General features: G+C 37.7%; 2 protein-coding genes across 5 annotated transcripts in view; one reads left to right on the top strand and one right to left on the bottom strand.

Annotated features, from left to right (window-relative positions):
• Window positions 1–26,605, top strand: part of LOC144025567 (uncharacterized) — a 162,341-nt gene that overhangs the window by 44,607 nt on the left and 91,129 nt on the right. The window lies entirely within an intron of this gene.
• The window catches only part of frmpd3 (FERM and PDZ domain containing 3), an 84,981-nt gene that overhangs the window by 44,126 nt on the left and 14,250 nt on the right, over window positions 1–26,605 (bottom strand). For both annotated transcript variants that reach the window (XM_077531758.1, XM_077531761.1), the window contains exon 2: window positions 4,796–4,880. The gene's annotated coding sequence lies outside the window, so the exon portion shown is untranslated. The remainder of the gene's footprint in view (window positions 1–4,795; window positions 4,881–26,605) is intronic.

The raw sequence follows: 26,605 nt of genomic DNA, 5'->3' as shown, positions 1-26,605 counted from the left end.
TCAGTATGACCGGATAACCACGGATGACTGATAATATCGCCAATCGTATTTATTAGGTCTGGGTTGAAAAATTTTCCTTTTCATACAGTGATTAAAATTGGTCCCTTTAACATTTCGCTTTCCCATAAATACATGTAAATTAGAATTGGATTTAAAGGCCGTAAATGTTTTTGTATCTTAATGTTTTTTTTTTTAATTTAAAAGGAATTTAAAAGCATTTTCTTCCATTTAAAAATGACCTGATATTTTATGGAAGCCCAAAAGATTAAATATTTCACAATGATTATTTTAACGTCATACTTTTTAAAAATAATGACAATTTATTTTCTCACTGACTTTGTAAAAAAAAAATAAAAAATGTTTTCTTACCTTATAAAACCTTAGAAAATAAATTAAACGTCATTATTATTTTAAAAAAAAAAGTATGACGTTAAAATAATCATTGTGAAATAATCAAAATAAAACATTTGTTACATATTAACTCTTTCACTCCCAGCCATTTTCATGTTCTATTTCTATAAAAACATGGAACCTACTAATAGAAAAATGTCTCTTCTTTCATCAGGAAAAAAAGAACACGGTATATTTTTTTATCCGTTAGAATTAGCGTTAGAATTAGCTAAGTTTCATCATTATTCACAAACCTGTTGAAAATACTTGGTAATAACTACCATCGCTTTAAGCGACCACTTCAGGTCAGAAACTACATCAAAGCCTTCATACAAAAACTCTAGCAAAAAAACAACAACTAAAAAACGTATAAATACGTTTTTGGGAGTGAATGAGTTAAAGAATAGTATGAACACTTTTCATGATAATACTAACACCTCATTTTACAATTTAACCCCATATTACATAATTGTTATTTATTAAAAGGATATTTATTTCAAAATGACGTTTTTATTAATTGAATTTTGACACTTTTCCATAATATTTGGCACTTTAAAACAATTCCGAATCATTTAATTTTATATTTACAATTATTTAGTTAAAAAAAAAACTGATTACATAACATAAATTATAATATAAATAAAAACTTATAATGACAAATTATTTAACAAATATAATAAAAGTTGATTGAAAAAAATAGGTTGGGCAGGGAGCAATCACAAACTCTCCCTTTAATGTTCTATATTAAGAATATTTTTTTAGAGGACATCTAACTTATTATTTCGAAATAACTGGGCTCAAGTGCATGACTTTTGGCAGGACTGAAGTCTTTATCTTCACTGCAGCTTAAAGATCATTTCACGATGACTTTACACGTAATTCCAGGTGGCAAAAACCCAATCTCCAATGGCACCATCAAGTCGAGACAAGTCAAGTCAAGTCATCTCAGTTGACAAACCTTCCATGTCATTTAACGAAGGCAGAGTGATTGATAAAAAGGGTAAATGGCTTGAATGATGACTTTAGCCTTCTTTATAGTTTAAATATGTGGAACGTGAGCCTTTTTTTTTGGTATTTTGCAAAACTAGCGCACATAGATGAAGGCGTTTGTGCCATTGTAGGAGGGAATGCAGCCAACTCTCGGCCAATTGAAGCGGCTCCCCTCATTCATCCATTTAAATTCAGCAGAGTAACACATCTGCGTTCTACAGATGCAGGCGCGGTCCACATGTGAAAGGACTCGTTGGAGTCCATGCAGGAGATTGGTGCACGCAAAGTGCATTTACAGTCAAAAGGAACTGCAAGATGATGTCCACTAACTGATTATGTAGTCGGTCGTGCATGCCTACCTGTGCCTCGATCGAGTCACTTGTGCCACTACTTAGACTTGGTTTTAGCGAGTCTACTGTTTGTCACCAAATTTTAACAGGGAGAACACGCTTAACCATACAGCTGACATTTATTGAGTTTATTTAATTGTCCTCCTGACTGCCTTAAAGGTTGCCTTGTGAGGATGATAGAGGATTATCTGATTTTCTACTTTCTAAAATAGAAAATCGTGAGCTATTTCAAAGCAAATTAGATTTTAACAGCATCTGCAAAGGGGAAATGCGTCACTTGTAACCTGCTGAGCAGCCACGTTTCATCACTCAAAGTCAATTTTTGTTAGTTTTTGTTTTTGTTTTTTTTCAAATCCATTACAACGCTGCCTTTAAGCGCTGTATACCATTTTCTGTGTTTCCCTTTCTGGAAGCAAAATGGATGTCAAGATGAAATTCATAGAATTGCTAATTACTTTATTAGCGAGCCTCCTCTGTGATTAATTGCGAAGCCACGTCACCCGGTGTGACGGCGGCGCTCAACGGGAGACGAGTGTTGTGACTGCAGACGAGAACCGTTTTTGATGAGACTGGAAATGATCGCACCTACTCATAGGACTCGTCACATCCTAAATTCAGATTGAGGACCGTGAATTGATTTTCGATTCAGAATGGAGAGGCTCGCATTCAGACACTGATTGCCGTGTCAGTCTTTTGGAAGCGACATTTGCACATGAAACGCCTGCCAAATTGTTGACCGTATTTTCGTTGCGACAGTTACATGGTTACAGAAGCTGGACTCTGTTAAGAGTCCATTGAGGGCTCTCATCGCTATCTGAACATGAAGAAGAAAGGCATCCTCAGCGTGCCCGAGCCCGTCAGCCCAAGGGACGCGAGATAAGAAAATCCACAGTGTACGATGACTGCTGCAAGGGGAATCGTCATCACGATCATCATATTGCAAGTGAACAGTGCAGGAGATGCACAGAAATGTCACAGTATAAGATAAAAGTAGTCCTACAAAGACTTCAGATGAGCATACTGGTGTTCAAACTGGTAAATGCTTAAATAAATCAAATCAAGCCTGACTTTTTTTTTTTTTGTATCTGTCTGCCTAATAACAACTTTGAACAGGCTGTCAGCAACCGGGCTAAGTGAGGAAGACAGCAGGGCTGGCTAGTTGATCTGCCCTCAAGGTACAGAAATATCATCCAGTTTTACATGAGTTTATGCTTAATAATCAGTATTCATGTATGCATCATTTTGAAATATGTGCACATTGTATCCTCCTGCCTACCAGCAATTCAAATTTGTCCTCTGTAGTGGACCTTTTTAAACCTGAATATCTCCCACCCAGTGCATACGATTGAATTAACTCCCTTTGTGCTCTATAGAGGACATTCATAGCTTTCCAGTGATACCAAATGTGTAGGGGTGGGGATTTGCTACCTTTGATTGCATCATAAAACAAAATGGCTTCCCTCAGTGCAAACACTTTTTAGGGAAGAGGAAAAGTTGTTGTATAACACTTTTTATTGAACAAATTTAGGCTTTAAATGTTGTTAGCATGTTTTCTATAAGACTCTTAAGAACATATTAAAGTATTGTTTGAATGATTTTAACTGTATTTGAGCCTAGCATGTAAGTTTTAAAAAATGAAATGCAAATTTTGCAGTCTGACTTCTCAATTTCTCTAAAAACATCGCATCACTTTCACAACACTTCAAGTCAGTGTGGTATTATTATTATTATTATTATTATTATTTATTTTTTTTACTTAAAGTGGAAGTCAACCTTAAACATTTCTTGACAATATGTTATATGTGACTAGTCTAAACATGAAATTCTGATTAATATTACATTTGTGGAATATGAGTTATGAAGCAAAATCCAGCCATTTTTTTTTTATCCATCTCAGGAGGCCGCCATTTTGCCACTTGCTGCCGACTGAAGATGACATCACAGTTGCTCAGGGCAACAACCAATCACAGCTCAGCTTCAGAAAACTTCAGGTGAGCTCTGATTGGTCGTTGTCTGAGCAACTGTGATGTTATCTTCAGTCAACAGCAAGTGAGATGGATAAAAATGGCTGGATTTTGCCGCTTAACTCATATTTCACTTCTTACACAATATCTAACAGAATAAAATATTTAGACTAGTGGGGCTGCATAGAACATATTATTGTCAAAAAAAAAATTTAGTTGACTTTGCTTTAAAGACAGGGGCTTCCGTTTTCATTCAGGAAAATGCACTTTATAAATATAGGATGTATAGCCAAGAATTCCTTCTCAATCGACACCTCTGGGTTTCTGTTAATGTGTAGTGGTGGCCGGGCGAATTTGTCGGCTTTTTTTTTTTTTACTTACTCACTCACTCTCACTCACTCACTCACTCACTCAAGCTTGGATGAGTGAGTGAATAAAAAGTTCCGTGCGTGCTGTCAAGTTTCCGAGAGAGTGACGTCATGCAGCCGGCGAATTTGACCGACCCATCTGGCGATAGTGACAGACCCGACCGACACAGAACCCAAAAGTCCGCATCAGCTTTGTGCTCACTCACTGGCTGTCTGGCACGGGATCAATGCGGAATTGCAGATGTGAGCAAAAAAAAAAAAAAAAAGCTGCAGAACAGAAGAGTCACAAACACGCGCATACATTCCCGCCGCTAAATCGTTGCTGTGTTGTCAATATCGGGACAATAGGGAGAGTTCATAACCTTTCACGGGCTATGAGTTGCTTAATGGCCATAAGAAGAATGAGAGACAGCGGAAAAGGGGAAGAGTCGTGGGCGTAATTATGAGCGAGTCTTTTAAATGAGAAATCTGCGAAAGCTTATATATTAATGCCAACCCGAGCAACATTTGATAACGGATTAATGCATAATCCTCGTAACGTTCAATGTGCTTTAGTCACATGACATGGAAACAGTTTTTCCTCACGATTCATAAAAGTCTAATAAGCTCTGAAATCAATTGACCTGTTCAACTGTATAAACAGTCTTAGTGTGTGATGTTAATCCTTCTGTACTTATGTAGCGTTGAGGTTAATATAAGGCAAAAGGGCTAAAGGGATGAAACGTGTACTTACAGTGTTTGAGTGTTGACTGAAGTTTTCTTTTGTCAAAAGGGATCACCCATTAATGTTATCACACCCTATTCCGCAATGTGGGAACCTGTTGAAAGAAAAACACCAAATTAACATAGAGTTGGGTGATAGCCAGCATCCTAACTGCATGATTTCCAATTCTAGTCCAGTACAACTAGCTAGCTAGCTAGATAGCTAGTTTTGAGCTAGCTAGCTCACTAGCAAAACAAAATGATCAAAGATTAGATTAAATGGCTGAAAAAAAAAAGAAAGAAAAATACTTTTCAATAAAGAAGGGTTTGGCGAATGCGCATAGGAAACTGTTGGGGTTGAAAACTTCCAACAAGTTCAAGAACTATGATTTCCTTAATCACACACAAAGACAAGATTGTTTACTAATTCAGCTGCAAAATAGCATTTTTTAATGTCATATTGTAAACAAAAAAAACACACACACTCACAGCAATGACATAATAAATAGAATGTAAACAAACTGTTTTTGACATGTTTTTGGCTTCAAGTTAATGGACATTGTGCTGCTCATTGCAGTGTGTGTCTTGGCCACTTGGGGGCAGTATGATACAGACAAAGGGGGCTATTTTGTGGCGGGGGCAGTCAGCAAACTGCACTTCTCTTTCCATAGTAGTTTCCAGAGGATTAAGAATTCATTTCTGTTAGTTGTATTATCTGTCTCTGTGCATTACTCTGCCCTTTGTGTTCAAATATCTATTGCTTAAAGGGAAGAGCTATTTCACTGATAGTATCATTACCCCATCAAACGTCCACCGTTGTGAACACTCTTGGTGGACAGGCGAAAAGTAATATTCATTTTCGTGTTGCACCCTGCTGGGTGTCTTAATTAAAAAAAACAAAACAAAACAAAAAACAAAAATTAAATGGCAGTTTCGTGACAGAAAGTAGACTGGCATTTAAACCAGCTACAAGCAGGTCTAAGTTGTGGCGCCGGTGGTGTTACGCAATTTTTGGTGTATTCGATTGAGGCGCAGACAGATTCTGAGCTCCAGGGACGTTTGTGGTGGATGTCATTGAATTGTATTCATTTATGAATATGACAACAGAGTGAGACAATTCCTTCGGGATCAATGTAGAAATCAATTAATTAAAGAAATCATCTTAAAATTATTTTTGAAACGTGCCTGTGGCAGAACTATGGGTGGGTGTGCTTGTGTGTGTTGCGGGATGGTTAATGTACAATTATAATTCCAGTTAATAGAATAGGAAAAGTGGTACATATAAATGCTGGATGGATGGTTAAGTGGAACATAATGAGACCGATATTGAGACCAGATCAGTTAATTGGCTATCTTTTGATGGAGGTCCTGAAAGATTCTGGTAATATAGTGAATTATTTTTTCCAATACTTCATAAATGAATGATTAATCCTTGAAAAGACCGAATCACACCATCACACAAATCAACTCCCGCCAACATCTTTTAGTTTAGAATATTGTGCATTCATTTAATCAAGCCTGATGACATTGAGGCTTAATTGTAACACTGTTTACTATGCAGTTGCAGAAACTAGAAAAAAAAAAAAAAAGACAATCTTCAGCTTTTTCCTGTGTGTAGGCAGACCTACACAACACTCGTATAACGAAAGTGCATTTTCATCACATTTGTCGGCAGACACCTGTTTGGGTGCAAATGAGGAGGAGTGTAAGAGTTTTGCTTTTTGGAATTATTTTGGACTAACAAGTTGGTGACGGCTTTAGCAACTTTTCATCTTGTTAGTGACTCCATGTAATTGCTGTTAGACTGACCTAACTGACCTTAAAAGCCAGCTAAGATTTTTTTTCTAAGCATAAATTGCAATTTCTCAAAGTGAGACATAACCAGACCTCATTTCCCCCCCCCCAACTGACATGCAAATACTTATTTCTTCTTTCCTTAAAGCAATACACACAATTTAAACAAGTCTATTACTACACTTGCCAAAATGGGTTTCGGTAATACTTTAATAACTAAATTATGTAGCTGTAAAATATATTTCCTGCAATTTAAATCATGGATGAACGAGAGGTTCAATAATCTGACCTCAGAGGAATTTATGGAGCGTTTAAATAATGAATCCAACATGAATCACATCTGACTTAAATGTATTAATGTAAACCAACGAGGCCCCAGGGGAGCTTCCTGTGATTTTGTGTGTAATCACATCATTAGCCGCATATAACATGAACTGTCAGCCGCCATAATGTCATACTGGGGGCTTAGTTTATATGAATAAATATTAAAACGTTCGTGACCACCCAGTGTTCGCATTCGGCGTACGTATCCATTACTGAGGCAAATGCAATATGTATTGTGGTACAATACCTGGATTATATCATGCACGTTTAAGATGTAATGTGATTTTACACAATTTAATACCAATATGAACTGGAGTAGTCAGGTTTGTATCATGCTGTTTCATCTGTATGCAAATATAATTTTTTGTCCTTAAAAAGACTCCATCCAGGGAATTGTAAAATGTGCGACAATCTCACATATTTAAATCCTTATTTAACAACAGAACATGATTAATAATGCTTTATTATCATCATTATTATGTGTGCTGGTTTCGTTGTCTCCCGGGCTCCGCGTTGCCGCTGATTTTAAATAATATATGCAGAGTAAAACTTCATCTAATATCTCATGATATTTTAGAACAGAGGTGACCAAGTAAAATTAATTTTTAAGGCTTTTGATTGACACAAATTTGCGGGGGCGGGGGTTGGGGGGCGGGTGTTGGGGTTGGGCGGGTTTATTGTCTACATGACTTTGTAAGTAGGAAGATAAAATTCTGTTTTTGTGTTGACTGACCTAAGTTATATCTGTCACTGTTTTTCAGATTTTATCATGACGAAAATTATTTGAGAGCAGTGCTTCAACTTTAATCTGAATTACTTGTATCGCTGGAATGTACAGTAGAGGCTAGGAAATGAATATGAGTATCAAATATGGACGGGTATTTAATATGGAAAAATTCATAACTATATAAATTATTATATACAAATATATATATATATATATATATATATATATATATATATATATATATATATATATATATATATATTAGGGGTGTGAATTGCCTCGTACCTGACGATTCGATTCGTATCACGATTCACAGGTCACGATTCGATTCGATACCGATTAATCCCGATACGAATTTATAAGTCGATTGTTGCGATTTTTTTTCATTCAAATTTAGAAAATACTAATCAGTAAGCTTGTAGAGTGTAAGATTTATATGAAAATGTATTATTTATTTATCTGAAATTTCAGTCTTATAGAGGTTGTAATCTGTTTCATGTTTAAACAGCATTAAAATAAAATATTAAGGCTTAATGTTCCGTTCATATAACATTCTTCCATGCTTAAGGTGTGAATCCTAAAAAAAAAAAAAAAAAAAAAAAAAAAAAAAAAAAAAAAAATCGATTTTGCCTATTATTGAATCGATTCGAGAATCGCGCGATGTAGTATCGCGATATATCGCCGAATCGATTTTTTTAACACCCCTAATAAATATATATATATATATATATATATATATATATATATATATATATATATATATATATATATATGTATATATATATATATATGTATATGTATATATATATATATATATATATATGTGTATATATATATATATATATATGTGTATATATATATATGTATATGTGTATATATATATATATATATGTGTATATATATATATATGTGTATATATATATATATATATATATATATATATAATAGTGGCACATTGTTATGTAGGTGATATTGAGTCAACAGCACCTCTGCTGGTGCAGCCAAGTACTGCACTCCATTTTGAAACCATCACTTCACAGCAGGGCTAATCAATAATCAATTGCAAGAGCTTCAATCTATATTCAAATTAAGCGTTGTTTCAACTCATGCGTTATCTGTGGTGGTTGATCTCTATTGGGCTAACAATAACAATAATGACTTTGATTCAGTATGATATATAATTTGCATGGTAAACTAAACAGAGAGCTGCTTTTGGTGCTTATCCAGGAGATGTTTGCAATATTTAAGTCTTAAATGTACATTTTTTGTGTGTGAGTGTGATAAAGAAGAGCCAGAGGGGATTTATGCCTCCAAGTGACTGCAGATATTTTGGCAGCTCAGTAAAATATGTCTGAAAACTTTTTCCTCTGCTTCTCCTCTACAAGGTCTCTGTGAGGTTTTGGAAATTCATTTCCTGTGTACACTGTCACTCTTGGCTTTTCTATAAAATTGGTTTTAAGGGTAAGGAAGAAGTCAGATTTCAGGAGCATTATTTATGAAGGCGACACAATTCCTTCAGCATTTCAAGCAGGGATGCGGAACCGACAGGCAGGGGGCGGAGCCATCATTTCACAAGTTGCCGGGGAGGGACGAATTGTTCAGGAGTATGACAAGTTTTATGGGCAAAAACGGTCATCCTTTTACTTTCTTGCAACTGTTCTTCTCCATACTGGCAAAAAAATGTGGATGGAAGATTTTTAGGGTTGACGGGTTGGCATCAGATTAATCATTAGAACGATTATCACAGTAGGAATCTTGATCATTTCTAAAATAGTTTAGAAGTACAAGTAGTAAAAAAAAAAAAAAAAAAAAACTTCAAAAACTCCAATATAATGGACAAATAATGAGTATGAGCAGATACTGTAAAATAAACCCAGATTTGGTTAAGATCTAATTCCGATTGCGCATTGAGCAGCAATTTGAACTTCACATTTGTGCTGCTTCGGTTACACCCGCATCTGGATGAAACTTTACCTCCTTTTAATTAAGATCCTTGGATGAAGCCGCTCATGCATTTATTTAGCTTGTTAGCAGCGATGTTGTCATAGCAACAAGCTAACAAACCTGCTTCCAGCTTTTGCCTCACAGAATTCGTTAATTAATCGACGTCACGATCTTCCAAAAGCATGCACGTGCTGATCATTTTTAATCTATTCACTTTTTCTTTTTGCCACCAAGTTCCTAACAAAGAATTTGTGCCAATAGAGTTGAACCCTTTGACCAGTCATGCCCACACCCTCTGCACTACATTGTCTCATTGCTTTATTTAATCAGCACAACTGCAAACATTGTCTGTCTGCACGCATCTCCTCGCCTGCAGTCCTGACCTTCTCCGCCACACTTCTCCTCTCCGCCGAGGTTATACATGCACTGTAAACACAACATGCACTCTGGTGGGGGACATTTAAAAAAAAAAAAAAAACACACACATTTGATCATATCATATTGTGTGTTTGGGTTTGATTTTGAAAATAAGACCTGTTGCTAGGCAGATTTTGTTTCCTCTGCTTATAAATATGTGCATGCCATATTCCACATAAAAGCATATAAATCAATCAGACGTCCTGGTTTATTTGGGACAGTCACGATTTTAGTGCAGGTCCCGGTCCCTGTGTTTCTTTTTTTTTTTTTTTTTTTTTTTTTTTTTTTTTTTTTTTTAAGTCCAGTCAGCAAGCCAATTGTTTTGGCGGTGTGCCTTAGTACATCTAATCATTAACAGGCATGTATTTGTCATACCCGATCTAGAACTGCCTAAGAATCGTGGGAAATGTAGTCCTACTAGCCTAATGCTGCGCTCGCCAGTCAGACCCAACAAAAGCTGCATTTTTCTGGCGGAATATTTCCAATGTTACAATGTGCGACCGACAACTACTGTAATATAACATTTAGAATTAGCTAAAGCAGTAATATAACCACCGGTCACCAGATTTACTAGCAATTACTGTCATTACTGGGTCACACCAGAGTTAAGTTTGGGTCGTGACCGAGAGGTCAAGTGCTGATTTTTTGAACTGATGTAATCGGCATATAGTTTCAACTGGTTTTAAGCTATGTGATGTCAGGAGCTATGTGGTGTCAAGAATCTTTCATCTCTTTTTCTGGTCAACAGCCAATCAGATAATTCCATGTTACCCACATGTCTAGCCACAACCAATCAGATTGATTCACTGTCTATATAAACTGTCTAAATGTGTGTGTTTGTCGGATTATTACCTCTGTTCCTCGGTGCATCTCCACAGCCCAAGGGGGCTTGGCGTCTCGTGATTCTCGATGCATTCTCGTTGTTTCTCGTCTAGTCAAGTTTGTTCTACGCATCTCGATGTTATGCGAATAAAGAGTTAAAATCTTCTTTGTGTCTGCACTTTTGGGATCCAACCTTCAGAACATAACAATTACATTTGTAAATAGTTCCTAGTGAGAACCGATTGTTTGATTGCTTGTCAGCACTCAGCAATATTGCAGCGTCGTCATTGAAAATTTTGAAAATCTGGTCACCCTATGTTAATTAGACCATGGACTTTTCCACATTTAGGAACATTGTGAAACACATGATTGTGAGGTTACATTTTTTTTAGTCACAAGATTGTTTTGTGACAATGAACAAATAAACGGCTACATTTCTAATGTGTATGTGATTGTCCTAAGCTTTAATAATTACAGTACAATGTATTCCCAGTCAAGAATTTAAAACCCCCAATGCGCCAGCTTTCATTCAATAGTTATTCATTATCTACTGAATTCCTTCATCTCTCTTTAATTGTTATTCACTGCATCTTCGCACTAATGGAGGCATTAAAAGGGCTATAAGAGAAGAAAATTATGGTTAAACAACTGAAATGTATTTAACAAAGCTGTTTTGAGCTGCCCTGCATTAGCAGCGAGGTATTTGGCGGTGAAGGCTTAGAAGAGTTGAGGTGTCAGCTAAAAGCTCATAATGGAGAGCGGGGTGTTTGTCAGGCAGGAAGATAAATTGCGTAATTGCTCACAGTTCTTTATTGTCAATATTCAACTTAGCACCTTTGAATGTTCACTGCTATGGCTGCTTTTGCCTCTGCATGTCTTCTTCACGCTAACTCGTGGCTCATGTAACTGTTGGACACACTTGAACTTCAAATGCATTTGGTGGAATAAAGTGACTTTGGAGCTTTTGAGTTGTCTATATTCTGCCATATCTCAACGACCAAGCGGTTATTCCAATTTATTATCAAGCTTCAATATTCTACATGCGGCTTCCATGCCCACCCGCACCCACGTGCTGTAGAATACTCCACTGCTAAAATGAACACTTGCTAATGAAGATAGCTCATCCCTTGGCAGTTTGTTTTGCTCGTTGCGTGGGTGAGAGGTTGACAGTTGTGCAGAAACAGTTCCATTAAATTGCATTATAAGGACGAGAGAATCTGGATTCGCATTAGTATTCAAGCCCAGTGAGTGACACAGTGCAATGTTTGGAACATTAAACACAGTGCTTAATAACAAATGACTAATCAGCAGCACTGAAAGGATATCGTGTCACTGAATTTTAATTTTCTATTTTAGATGTACCACCTGCAAGTCTAACAAACACAATCCTGCCTGGCTATATTAGAATCTTGGGAGTCTGTGTTCTCATATGTATTTCATTGTATGTAGACTCCAGTGGATAAAATCAGCTTTTATAGTACTGAAGCCTTGCCAAAAGTATGTGCCGTTACAACTTTACCATTACCAGTGTAAAACATCATTTATTAATTCTTTGTGTTGGTATAAACACGACTCGGAGCACGGTCAAGCTTTGACAGCTAATTTTGTTTAGCTGAGCTCGCTAGCTGTTACCGAAGAGACATGTTTGCTATTAACACATATGTTGGAAACATTAAACAAAGAAATGTGTGGTACTTTTGTCAGCATTGATTAGAATTCCAAAGATGCTGGTCTAAAACATAATTTAATACTTTTTTCGTGTAAGTCTTGGAGCACGGTGCAGCTTTTCCAGCTAGCATTGTTTCGCTTAAGCTAGCTGCTAACAAAGACACACGTTTGCTATTAACCCAAATATGTTGGAAACATTAAACAAAAAAATTTATGTTACTTTTGTCAGTGTAAAGTTCGATGGGACTTTGTATGTAAAAATGTCTGACCTGATGGTCTTAATTGGTTTCTGCTGGATAAATGTGTGTCAGAGTGCACATAGGTAGACGCCAAGCCAGGACAGGTCACAGCGACACAACTTCCTAGCTCAAGTCACCTATCTAATCAGTAAGAGTCCTAATCTAACATCAGCGTGAATGAGAATTCCAACTTTTGGTGTACAACGTCATTGATTAATTCTTCGTGTTGGGATAAACACACCTTGAAACTTTTCCAGCTAGTTTAGTTTAGTTTAGCTTAGCTCGCTAGCTGCCAACAAAGGGACATAATTGTTATTTACACATATGTTAGAAACATTAAACAATCAAACAAAAAAAGTATGTAGCTTTTGTCAACATTAATGGAACTGCGGTTCAATGTGCCTCTTTTGTAATAAATATAGGAAACATAAAACTAAACGTGTGCTAATTTTGATAGAAGTAACAAGAATTACAACTTCACTGGGGTAAAACATCATTTATTCTTTGTGTTGGGATAAACACTTCTCATAGCATGCTTTTTCAGCTAGTTTAGTTTAGCATAGATTGTTAGCTGCTAACAAAGAGATGAGCTTGTTTATTAACACGTTTTAAACACACAAAACAATGTATGTTATTTTTGGCAGCATTAATGAGAATGCTGTACAATGAACCTCTATTGTAATGACTATGGGAAACAAACAAAATGTGTGATTGTTTGATAGAATTAACTCATTTGCTCCTAAAAAATGTATAAAATCATTCCATTTTCCATTTGCCATGGTCCCAAAAATGTATTCATATGGTGTTTTTTGTTTTGTTTTATGCTACAGCATGCAAAAGGCTTTGATGCAGCCTCTGAACTGAAGAGAATGCTTAAAACAATGGTAGTTATTCCAAAAAAAAGCCAGCAGGTGGCAGCAGAGTATAAGAGACCAACCAGGGCCATGTTGCAAAACAGCTCTTTACACCAGTGTTTTAAACCGATTTGTGAATAATGATGAAACTTAGCTATATTCTAATTCTAAGTGCTGCAAAATGGAAACAGATAGAAACATGCTTTTTTTTCTGATGAAAGAAGACACTTTAATCTTTCATTTGGTAGGTTCCATGTTTTGATAGCAATAGAACACAATATTTTGTGGACCTTGCAAAATCAGTCAAAATCCAGTAAAAGAGCTGGGAGCGAAGGAGGCTGCTTCTGTGAAAATGGCTGGAGTTAATGAGAATGTTTTTATGTAAACACAGCTAAATGAAGTAATACAGTAAATATGGTTTTATGAATCCCATGTATGGAAAAAGTAACCCAAGTCATGCTTACCTCAAATGTCTAAACTCTGCTGTTTTTAAATCACTGAGCACCAGCTGAACAGACCTTGAAAAAGCTCATCATGATTTACCCCGCGCCTTAATGTTTACACCCCAGGACAGCATACATGATTACCTTACTGGGTGGTCTATATGGGAAAGTGTGATAAGGAAGACAAGCAACTAATTAAGACTTTCTGTTTACATAATAACAACGTGTCTGCGGAGTCGGTGTTGGCGCTCATGTTATGCTGGATTTGAAAACCTCATTTAACTGGCAAGGTCCCCTGCCGGTGTTTGGATTCAAAGTTGAGCTACTTTATGTCGAAGCAAAACATCTCAAGGTTAAGCTAAGAACATGATGATTACAAATGCAGAAAGAGTTTTTTGTGAAACGTAGTTGAAACTGAAAACATATTTCTCTATGACACGGATTCTGTCAAATGTTTTACAGACGCTTTATGGTAACTTTTCCCCAGTTTGGTCACGCAGAAATGTACACCTGACAGTCAGTCAGGAATAAACTTGAGCACCCAGACACAGTTCAAGGCCTTCGGATTCCCTGAGATCAAATCTGCGGGGAAAGTAAGTCAAATCAATGCGGGACCAACCTTGTAACTGACTTGATGGATCTGCTGCACCATGTCAGCTAAGACAAGACTGTCTGAAGCCGATTGTCTTCTCCATAATATAAATCCCATCCGAGACAATATTTTATATTATAATGCAGTATATTTAGCCTGGACATAAAACGTGAATGGATTCTCTGTCTCAGGGTTTTCGCAGGGATGCTTAACTCATTGACTGCCATCGACGGAAAAAGACGTCAAATAATGCATTTTTGCTGGCCTGGCAGTGAATGTGTTAAACACAATGTGCCAATATATTTTGTGATTATAATGCAGCATCCTTTTTTCCTTTTTTCTTTTTTTAAGGCAAATTTTGCTTAAAAATTCGTCAATTTTGGTTACATCTCATCTTAACTCATTGACTGCCATTGACGGAAAAAGACGTCTAATAATGCATTTTTGCTGGGCTGGCAGTGAATGTGTTAATATGCATGCAGCCACAGTATAGCATTATATTTAACCATATTAAAATATTACGATTTGTTAAACAGTTTCCTTTTATGGCCACAGATAAAAACAATTTTTTGTACCGTTGGTATACTTTTCCAAGACGAGAAGATGTCTTCTAGCTGCATACTCTTAATTTGCTGTATTTTGCTTTTACTTTTAAGTCATAAAAATATCAACAAATACATGTAAGTGGGAATAAATGTTTGAAATGATGTGCATTGTTGACAAATTTACGTAAAATTTGTATTGCAGGGCAGTAGTTAATCCATATGGGCATACCCTTTAGAACTGGAGGCTTGAGTCCCATTGTGGTTCACACACACACAAAAGACAATTCATAATGACTATTATTATTTTTGTTGAATAAAAGAGACTTATTTATTAAATACCTGCAGCAGTTTCTCCCCCCTCCAGAGATTACTGATGTAAACATGCTGTGCACATCTTCACATAATGAAAGCTCAGCAAAGGTCATTGATGAATCAAATCTCTTAAAATGCCAAATTGCACATGCTATAAGGTCACACGTCCAAGTTCAATGCCGGAATTGGACATGGTCCAATTTGCACTAGAACACAAAAATAAGGTGACATTTTAACGAGCAATGAGCAACACGTTGACTGTACTCGTTTTCTTTGCCCTCCTTAATGCAATTTCATAATAAGCCTCTTCTGCTTGATAAATCAAGGGAAATCAAGCCATTTTCTAAAATCTAATATTAATTCTCAACTCTACTCAGTAAACAGTGACATTAACAAGTTACATAAACAAAGATGTTGCCTCTTTTATATACAGTACATCAGTGATGTCATACAAACACATTTAAAGCGCAGTACAGAACATAAATGGAATAAAATAATACAGCATTCTTAAGAACCCATTTACTGAAAGTGCTTGCTGTCTGATTTCAATTTTTTCCCCCCAAAGTTTCATTTCCACTTTTAGCTCATTATTGCATGTTTGACAGCCCACTCACCTGCTTTCTCTGCTGAATGTACTCTGTGACCACTTTTAAGAGTTGGAGTCAGCAGCCACCTGTGACTAATTGGTGCACTCGCCCCTTTTTTTTTTTTTCTTTTTTCCTCTTATAATGTCAAAGTGGCCAAAACACACCTCCACCCCCCACCACAGCAGCACCGTCACTTACGGAAATAAAGACTTTTATTCATGCTGCTTTACCAAGGCACTCAGAAAAGGACAGCAACATTCGGACACCGGTGATGAATTCATTGTGTGAATGCTGAGAAACATATTAACGCCTCTTATAGTGTAGAAAAAAAAAAGACATAAAATATATATTATAGAAAAAATATGAAACATTTTTTTTTTTTTATCCATGACCACTCATACTTTACTTATGATGCCTATAATTTAAATTTCATGGCACCCTGGTTGGGAATCAACAGTTGTGTTTAGTTTCACTGATTAATGTGAGTTCACTATTGTGTATATGTGAGATGCATGGCGTCATTTCCTAGATAATTCTTCTTTGTGTTGTTTCAGACCACAGATCATTTATCGGGATTAAACCTATGCAGTAGACATCTACATTGCTCTTGTATCCGATATCAGATTTCTAATGCAGGTTATTTATTGCAAGGCATATTGTTTTAAACTTTACATCATTGTTAAAGGAAGGCTCCTTTAATTTTACATGTATGGCTTGATCGGCAGTAAATAGTTAGTTTAGCTACGAAAAATGCATAAGAGCTGAAGAATACACCCTTATATTGATTTATTTAACTTTTCTTCAACATAGAAGTACTTCCGTGTTGCAACGCCCCCGAGTGGTGACGTCACTAGTGTGTATACTCGCTTGGCGAACAGTAGTTCACGCAGACATAACAACGGGGAGGACACAAACTGTCACTTATGCCTTTGTGTATTGCAAAATTTTGCAAGGCGTCGGCAAGGAAAAACCCGCGAGACCCCCTAAAAAAAAACCAAAAAAAAAAAAAAAAAAAAAACCGACATGAGTAGAAGGACAAGCAGGCGTGCGCGCAGCGAACATTTCAGGCATGAGGACTTACATACAAAATATGTTACAATTTGAGATGGGGTACGCCACACGCCTAATACTAAAGCCCAACGCAGTACCGAGTATCTTTAAAGAACCAGACGTGGGAAATAATCAAGCCGATGGAGGATCTCTGGCGGCTACTTCTGCTAGCAACACGGAGCTCACTCTCACAACAGCCGGCACAAATCGAGGTCTCCCTACGGCCACTGAAAGATCTCGGAGAAGCGAAGCAAATGTAAAGCGAAAGGTAGGCATGTTTCGGGGGTGGGGGGGCATTCGTTATTATACTGCACGGACTGTTTTATTTCATAATTCATTTGAAGGTGGCCAACGCAGGGGCACGTCGGCACGTTACCGTAATGCACAGTATTAACAATCGTTGGGGCGGCTGGCTTGACTTGGTCTTTTCGAGTGGCGGCTGGCCTGACCGCAGTGGGACGCTCCGCAAAAAAAGAAAAAAAAAAACAGCTAGGGGAGGTTGGGTGCTGTAACGACGATACATTTAATTTTACTATTTTTTCTTTTTCCTGAAATATTTCGCCAGTTCCACACGTTTTGCATTGCTCGTACTGTGTGTCACTTTACCTGTTGGATATTTGCTCCTCCAAGACTTTTCTTCTTCACATCTTTCATCGCAACCAAAGCTATCCTGAGAATGTCTATTTAGTATTGCCATGTTGAATGTCTGATGTTCCAGGATGCAGTTGAGATTGTCCGCAAGGAACCGATCCTCGAGTTTTTTCATTTCCAGACAGCACACATTCATTTGCGGATTGTCCATTCATGTGCAGCTCCCGCACGAACACCACTCACCCCCCGCCTGATTCACTCGTTCGTCAAAGTTTATTTTGTGCCCGAAAAGACCATCTGGCGCCACAACTTTCACATCCAAGGCAGACTTTCCTTCGGTAGAGTTATTTTGTCGTGTTGGCTCGAAGCGATAAGGTTTAATCCTTCCGGGTTTGACGCGAGATGCACGGCTGCGTTGCATAGTGCTTCCATAGTGTAGCGTTTACACACTAGTGACGTAAACATCCGGGTTATTTAGTCACGTGTAACAAACATGCCGGCGTTCGATTCATTTTAACATCGGTTTAAAAGTTATTAAATGTACATAAAAAAATAATCACGTCACCAAATTAATTATTGAAAAAGTAGCAACTTTTTGCTGCTAAAAATGGATCAATAAGTAAAGTGTTCCTTTAAATTCTGCATTATTATTATTAAAGCTCCATAACTTAGCATACCCACATGCCATATTAAACTTTACTGCTTCTTTCCATCAGCTAATCAACATTTTACTGAATTGACAATAAACTTCTAGTCCAATATGCATATCAGAAAATAGGCATAATATATTATACATGCATAATAGACAGTGTCTTATTTTGTATTGTAATAATTTCACATTATGATAATTTATTTATATTTTATATTTCAAATTGGGTGAAGTAATCGTACACTGTACATTAACTCATTTGCTCCCCAAAACGTATAAATACGTTCTATTTTAAATGTTTTAAGTGCCCCAAAGACGTATGTATGTGTTTTTTATTTATTTATTTTTTTATGTTTTTTATGCTAGAGCATACAGAAGTCTTTGATACAGCCTCTCCTGCAGAGAATGGGTGAAAAAAATTGTAGTAATTACAAAAACGTCCAGAAGGTGGCAGCAGAGTATAAGAGATCAACCAGGGCCATGATGAAAACAGGTTGTTTCCCCACAATTCTCAGCAGATTTAATATACAGAAGTATACTTTTTTTTCCGGATGAAAGAAGAGATTCAAATCTTTCTTTTGGTGGGTTCCATGTTTTGATAGCAATGGAACACAACATTCTGTGGGCCTTGCAAAATCAGTCAAAATCCAGTGAAACAGCCGGAAGCGAAGGGGGTTGCTCCAGTGAAAATGGCTGGGAGTGAATAAGTTAAAGGTAAAGGTAAATATAGTAATATTTGATTTATTTTGTAAGTGTACTTTATGTAAACTGATGGGGGTGTTGCCAGATAAAATTTCACCTTGGGCACCAAATTGGATAGGGGCAGCTTTGCTTTATCGCTACGCTATGATTGGAATGTGTTGTATCCTGGCACTTGTTTACAAATACTGCGATTTAGTTGATACCATTGAAGTTTCTGGCATGAACTCTGAAAGACACATCCGGAGGGAATCCTGCAACAGCTTTGACATATTTCAACTGAAGATTTTGAGATGACTGCCTCATCCAAAAAAAATAAAAAATCCCATTTAGAACTTGGGATGTTGGGGTGTTGGTTTCCAGCACCGTCCGTGAAACGACAATCTGCAGCAGTCATGAAATAGATTTAATATTCTAGACTTGCTTTTCTGACTTTTTGTCATCCTCCCTTTCCTAAATCCACTTTCCCCTTAATCACAGGTATTCCTGTTCAAATGTTCACTTTAGTTCCTTAAAATACAAATCCATCAAAAGTGTCCTTCTCTGCAACTTGCTTCTTTGGGTTAGTGACAACAAATCCTTCATAAAGTTCCCCTTGTCACAACTTTGGAAAACTTAACGTGAACCAAATTACAGATCCTGTGCAGAAGGCGCTATCACAACAGCGGAATGAAAACAAGACGACTTTGCCGTCTATTTCAGGAAATTGCGCTCAATCCAACAGCGTGACATGTCCCCATGGATCACGCTGAAGAGATCTCCATAGGCTGCAGCGTTGAGGGCATAACGATTACAAAGTGCTACTCTCATCGAAGGTGAAGCTGTTTGTGCTTTTGAAAGCCCGCCCATTAGAAGTGAAGGAGCCTGTATTTAATGCCAAAATAAAACACGCGGTCCTCACTTGGCGGGGATTTAATTGCAGCATTTTCTGCACCACTTTGTGCGCAGTGGGTGCCTTTTGGAGTTTTCATATCAGTGGATCCACAGTTTGTACGTTTATGTGCGCATATTCGTCAAGGCGCCGCCATTGCTCGAAATAAAGATTCGAGGTTGAAAGTGTTCATTATCATAAGGACATGATTACATGTTTCCCCCTGTGCAATGAAATTCTTACTTTGTGGAAGCAGTCCAACTCAAATGCACTCTGAGTTGTACAAGAACGCATGGCAGACGAATGAATTATCAGCTGAATTACATTATGTGTGCTTTTATGCGTCTAAGTGTAGTGCTTTATTTGTATTCAAATATTGTTATGACAACATTCCATTTGATGTTATAGCAGTGAGACTGAAGTGTTCACATTATAATGGTAGGACAGAAAATATTGTGTACAGTATGTAGCCTATATCATGATATTCACATTGTGCATTATCTTTCATGTCAGCCCCAGATATTAACACTGTCTCTTTCTGATGTCCAACCACAGTATTTGCAATTGCGTACACATATTTTTTGACTATTGTATCACACTTTTTTTTTTAAATATAGTTTGGCTGTATTAAATTAGAGCTTAGACTGGCACCGATTGCCGTATAGTGTTGACTTGCTTATGGTGGTTGGCAAATAGATTAAGTCCGTTACTTCTAGTGGCCTGAAGGTGGTGGTAATGCACCAATAGTATTAGCCTACCTCCAAAAGAAAGTAGAAGAAATTGAGGTAGTAGTAGTAGTATTTGTAGCAGTAGTAGTCGTATTTGTAGCAGTAGTATTTGTAATACTACTTGTAGTCGTAAAATTACTAGTTGTAGAAGTACTTGTAGGAGTAGTAGTAGCAGTCGTAGTAGTAGTAGTCATGCATTGCTTCCAGCAGACACATGTAGGTGGCAGTATTTCACTAAAAGTGATTGCCAACTGACAAAAGAAAATAGAAGAAATGGAAGAAAAACAGAAGAAAAAGACGATGCAAGATTCTAGTTAAAGCTGCTCTCTGTAACAATTCGGCCAAATATATCCTTACAATAGCCTTTTTTTAATTTGACCAATTATGACTGAAACATCTTCTCACACCTTAGTTGTTCACAATGGGTACTCCTGAGAGTCACTGGCCAGTAGTTTTCAGACTGGATTCGGGTTTGAATTTGTGTATGTGAAGAAGTGAAAATGCAGTTTCATTTTTCTGCTACAGGTGGCAGTAGTGATTCAAAATGTAATTTTCTGCATCTAGTAGCTTTAGGGTAAGCTGTTTTAGCAAAAAAAAAAAAAAAAAGACAAACTTGTTCGTAGTTAGAAGTAGAAATTTCGGCTAACCGGAACTTGCTTGCTACAGTCAACAGAGTGCATTCACGTCCTATCACAAATCTGAGCATAAATGAGTTTATACTACAGCGGAATATGTTTCTTTTAGTGTCACTTTAAATTCCAAATGTCTCCAATGAAGTTTCCATTTGCAAAATAGTGCAGGTAAAAAAAAAAAAAAAGCTGACTTGTCCCCTTTATAACTTGCATAGTTCATCAAGTTACAAACCATTGAACAGCGCTATGAGCGATCGCACTCTTTCCTCGGGGGCTGATAGGTAATATGCAAAACAGCTCCGCCTGCAATCGGCATGAACCATAAATTTGCAGTGAGCTGTGCAGAAATGGGCGGGGCTCACGCCGGCCTTGAAGCGCTGCACCGTATCCTTTTGTCTCCTCAGCACTCCTGACGGGAGTCTTTTCGTCATTCTTAACGGAACGTCATAAACCCCGAGATCATTAAAGTCACCTGCACTGGACCGCTAAACTTGAACTTCGAGAGAGTGCACTCATCTCACATGAAGTAGGAGAGGAGGAGGAGGAATGACTTGTTAAAGGCTGACGTGAGCAAAGGTTGGAAGCAGGGGGTGGGGGGGGCATGTCCCTGCTCTGCGTCAATTCATCTACGCGTCCATTTTCCATGTGGACATTGCGGCTTCTACTGCAAAACTCCGGATGTCAAATGTGTGTTTTTCCAGGTTGAAAAAAACTGGGCTTGAAATGATGGTGTCACAGGTGACAAACCTATAGATCGTGATGTTTGCCAGCACACCACTCATGTAATATACGATATGGTGTCACAACGTCAGGGTCAGACTGTGAACAACATTTTCATCAAGACATGCCCACCACTCCTTCACCCGGCAGCGCAGCCAAAAACAGAGCAACTCTATTAACTGCTCAAACAACTACAACACACACTAAGGGCGAGTCCAGAACTGTCTAGGCAATGTTATGTATGCTGTCATCAATGGTAGGGATAAATTACAACATTGGAAATGGCAATGGACAATTATTAGTTAAAACGTGTAAACACACTCACACACTCACTTGGATTAGACGCTAAAAAAAAATCTGCAAAGTAAGTTTTGAGTTTTTTCATGTCATTTTGTTGACATTTTCGCAGCTTTTTCACTTGTACCTGCTTCTGCTGTCACCATTCACACTAAAGCTGTGAAATATTGACTTGTAAATACAGTTTAAGCAGAGAACGGCACCACCAGATGCACTCAGCTTTTTTATTTTGAGATATGAAAATTTTATTGGATCTTGTATGGTTGTCTGACTGCTTGTTTATGTTGACTCTGCTATCTGTTTGCCATTCAAACAGCGTAGTGGCCGTGCGTGGCTTAATTCCAGCCATTGGATTACGTGTGAGTTATAATTATACATGGAGTCTACTCTGCCTAGCAACAAGTGACTGTTACCTTTCTGGTTCTGGGCCTGCTGGATAGGTTCATTATTTTTTTTCAGTTGCGAAGTTCTATGATCAATCACAATTTGTGTGATGTCACTGTAGGAAGACATTTAACTTAACACATTTAATTTCAGTGTTTTTTTTCTATCGTCTTCAAGCTTTCCATGTTTCATCTATTAAGTTTAAGATGTGAAGTTATTGAAGCTTGTTATATAATTGCATGCTGTCGCCGTGGTGATGTTCTGTTTGCAAAGAAAAATGATGCTGTTTTTGAACGTCTAAACCTGGATAGAAACTCATGAAACTTTGCACACACAAAACAGACCTGACATAAAAATCAGTATTTTAAAGATTCCTTATGTGATTTTCAAATACATGGCTGAATAGCGCCCCCTACAATTTTTTAATGAAGTGTTACCAGTTAACGTTTCACTTAGAGCTGGGAAAATTGAGAGTCACATTTAACAGCCCAAGACCTACAAAAAGTATTTTGTAGCCATATACTAAACCTAACAGGAAGTCCAAGATTTTAACTTCATTTTGGAATTGGGTGCCATTTTTGTCCTTTTATAAAGCTAATATTTTAACGAACACCGTCCACAGAATTTAACCAATATTTTTCAAACTATGGGTACGTAATCTAAAGATGTTTCAGATTAAAAACTATTGAAATCTTTTTATTCCTTACCACCGTGTCGATGCGCTGTTTGCAAAGAAAAATTATGGTGTTTTTAAGGTTCTAAACCTGACTGAATACTTATGAGATTTTGCACACACACATAAGTATAGCTGATCGCAGCTCTAGTTAGGGCCGGAGCAGTGACCGCTATGGGGTCCCTCTTGTTTTGTTTTTATATACAAATTTACCGCTGCTACTGTGACATTCTTACGACAAGGCCATTCTCCCTGCCATGATGCATTATATTGTGATCACAACCTTGCCACAATCTTGTATTGCCCCTGAAAGTCCACATTTCACTCCCTTATTCTTCCTTCGTGCTTCACTGCATTGCAGTCCTCATGTCAGCTTGAGCATGGAAACCCGCACCAAGTCCAGCTATCAAGCTATCAAAAAAAAAAAAAAGTAGCTCTCACGTCGAGGAGGTCCCGAAGCTGTCAAGTGAAAAGATGAACTGTGTGTGCTGGTACCATTTGAGTAACTGGGCTTCATCTCTCATCTGCCTTGGTAATCACCCGCTCAGGTCCTCCTCTCCCAGCTGCTGGGAACCATTTAGGTAAGGAGCTGCTGATTAAACATGGCACAGAAGTTTCTCCCTCTCAAAAACAAGCCTGCGCTCTGCCAGCTGCTGTACCCTGCGCTCATTTGTCTCAAAGGGCTTCTTGAAACGTCACCGGCAAAAACACGAGAAGGCAAGAAGTCAGCGACTACGCTCGACTTCAAGCACCCGGTGATGGATTCATAATAATAGCCCAGAAATGCAATCGGCATTTAAATCCGTTTGACTGCACGTCATTTCTAAAGTGCACGAAAGTAGTCCCCGTGTTCAATTTGGCGGTGGTCTTTTGTTCTCACTGTCATATTTTAAAGAAGAGATCCCGATCTTAAAAGCAACATGCCTATGTGGAGTCCTCTGCTTTTGCCTCCCAAATCTGGTTCTTGAAAGCCATCCAACAAAGGATGACACAGAACCGCTCGCACGGATACGTAGTGATAACAAACACGCACCGGGGTTGAAGTAACGGTTCAGTTAAAAATAGACCCTGAGCATTTTCATAACCACTGAGTGTCCTCTTTTGGATAAAAGCTTTGTTTGATGATGTTCATGGTTTCATGCGTCATGAATGAACAACATAATATTTTGGATCTTTTTTTAAGTGCTGTTGGAGGGTCGGGGAGCTTTTTTTTGTATTTTTTTTTTTTCTTTTTTTTGCAAGCCTAGCCAGCTGTCGTCACCCGGGCGTTTATGTTCACAAAGGAAGTAAATCATTGACAATGCGTTTTCGCACAAAGACATGGTGACAAAGCGCCGCTTGTGACAGTGCAGCTGCAGGGCCCGATGTTGAATTACAGTTATACACACTGCTCATGGAAGCTGATGTGAGTCAATTACCTGGGGTTCACCCTGTCAGAAATGGAGGTTACAGGGGGATGGAGTCATATCTATTGTGCAATAAAGGGATACTTCACTTATTTAGCCCAATTTAGTCATAAAAAGTTTATATTTTGCCCATAATTAGTCTGATACTTTCATTACTTTTCACGTACAATTAGTACCTTTAAAAACACATTTTGCAACTTGCTGTCGACTGAAAATGACATCACAGGGGCTCAGGTAACCAATCACAGCTCACCTGTTTTCTCGGTTTGGTCATGTGACACTCACAAGCTGAGCTGTGATTGGTTACCTGAGCCCTTGTGATGTCATTTTCAGTCAACAGCAAGTTGCAAAATGTGTTTATAAAGGTACTAATTGTACGTGAAAAATAATGAAAATATCACATTTATTATAGGCAAAATATTAATGCCAAAAATGGCTAAATAAGTCAAAAGTATCCCTTGAATGTAACTATGATAAATATGGACTCAACGCTAACTATTGAGTGTTAGGGCATGTAAGCATGCATGAAAAAGCTAACTGACAAAAACAGCCTTTTCAACCATTTTAAATGATAATTCTATCTCAACACAGAATGTTTTCACATACACAAATAATTTGGACTGGAAGAAAAAAAGGACCTAAAATGACACAACACACCATCATGACGCACGCAGATGAATAATTATCCGATGACACAAAACAAAATAACCCCCAAGGCAACGGACAAAAATAGAAAAAAACAAAACAAAGCTTATTCATGCATAGTAATTGGATTGTCTATGTGGTTATAAATTGAAGCTGGTGTGCCCAAATTGGTAACCTTCACATTTAACAAGAAACACTTAAAATGAGGGGTGACAGGCGATTTTTTGTTTGTTTGTTTTTGTGGTAATTAATCGTATGTCTTCAATAGTGAATTCACGCAAATTTAATATCTGTTCTAAATTTACAATAAAATGAACAATAAAATATTTTTGTCTAGGTTTTCATACTCCATCGTAACATCCATCCATGCATTTTCTTGACCGCTTATTCCCCACAAGGGTTGCTGGAGCCTATCTCAGCTGGCTCTGGGCAGGAGGCAGGGTACACCCTGGACTGGTTGCCAGCCAATTGCAGGGCACACAGAAACGAACAACGACCCACACTCACACGCACACCTAGGGACAATTCGGAGCGCCCAATTAACCTGCCATGCATGTCTTTGGAATGTGGGAGGAGACCGGAGAACCCGGAGAAGACCCACACAGGCACGGAGAGAACATGCAAACTCCACCCGGGAAGGCCGGAGCCTGGACTCGAACCCGAGTCCTCAGAACTGGGGGGCGGACGTGCTAACCACTCACCACCGTGCCGCCCTTCCTGGGAACATAAAAGTGGAAAATGTTAAACTAATATAAATATGGCTGCATCTGAGTTACTGTAATTTCATAATTCACAAAATTGAGTTGAAATTATAACTTTCTGTACTGTAAAAACCGAGTGTGAGATTGATGAGTGTTGAGGCCATTTTTCTGCCACTAGATGGCATAATTGCATTTGTAAGACATTGGGAACAGCTCAGTGCATTTTTCTTTTCATATTAAGAGCTATCTAATCTTTAACATGAAGTAACTTGTGAAATTATGCACATTTTAAATTGTAAAATATAGGGGTGTGAATTGCCTAGTACCTGACGATTCGATTCATATCACGATTCACAGGTCACGATTCGATTCGATACCGATTAATCCCGATACGAATGGTCACGATTCGATACCGATTAATCCCGATACGAATTTCTAAGTCGATTGTTGCGATTTTTTTTCATTCATATTTAGAAAATACTAATCAGTAAGCTTGTAGAGTGTAAGATTTATATGAAAATGTATTA

Source organism: Festucalex cinctus, chromosome 9 (genome assembly GCF_051991245.1).
Source record: "Festucalex cinctus isolate MCC-2025b chromosome 9, RoL_Fcin_1.0, whole genome shotgun sequence".
Taxonomy (NCBI): Eukaryota; Metazoa; Chordata; class Actinopteri; order Syngnathiformes; family Syngnathidae; genus Festucalex; species Festucalex cinctus.
This window is presented reverse-complemented; position numbering and strand designations above follow the sequence as displayed.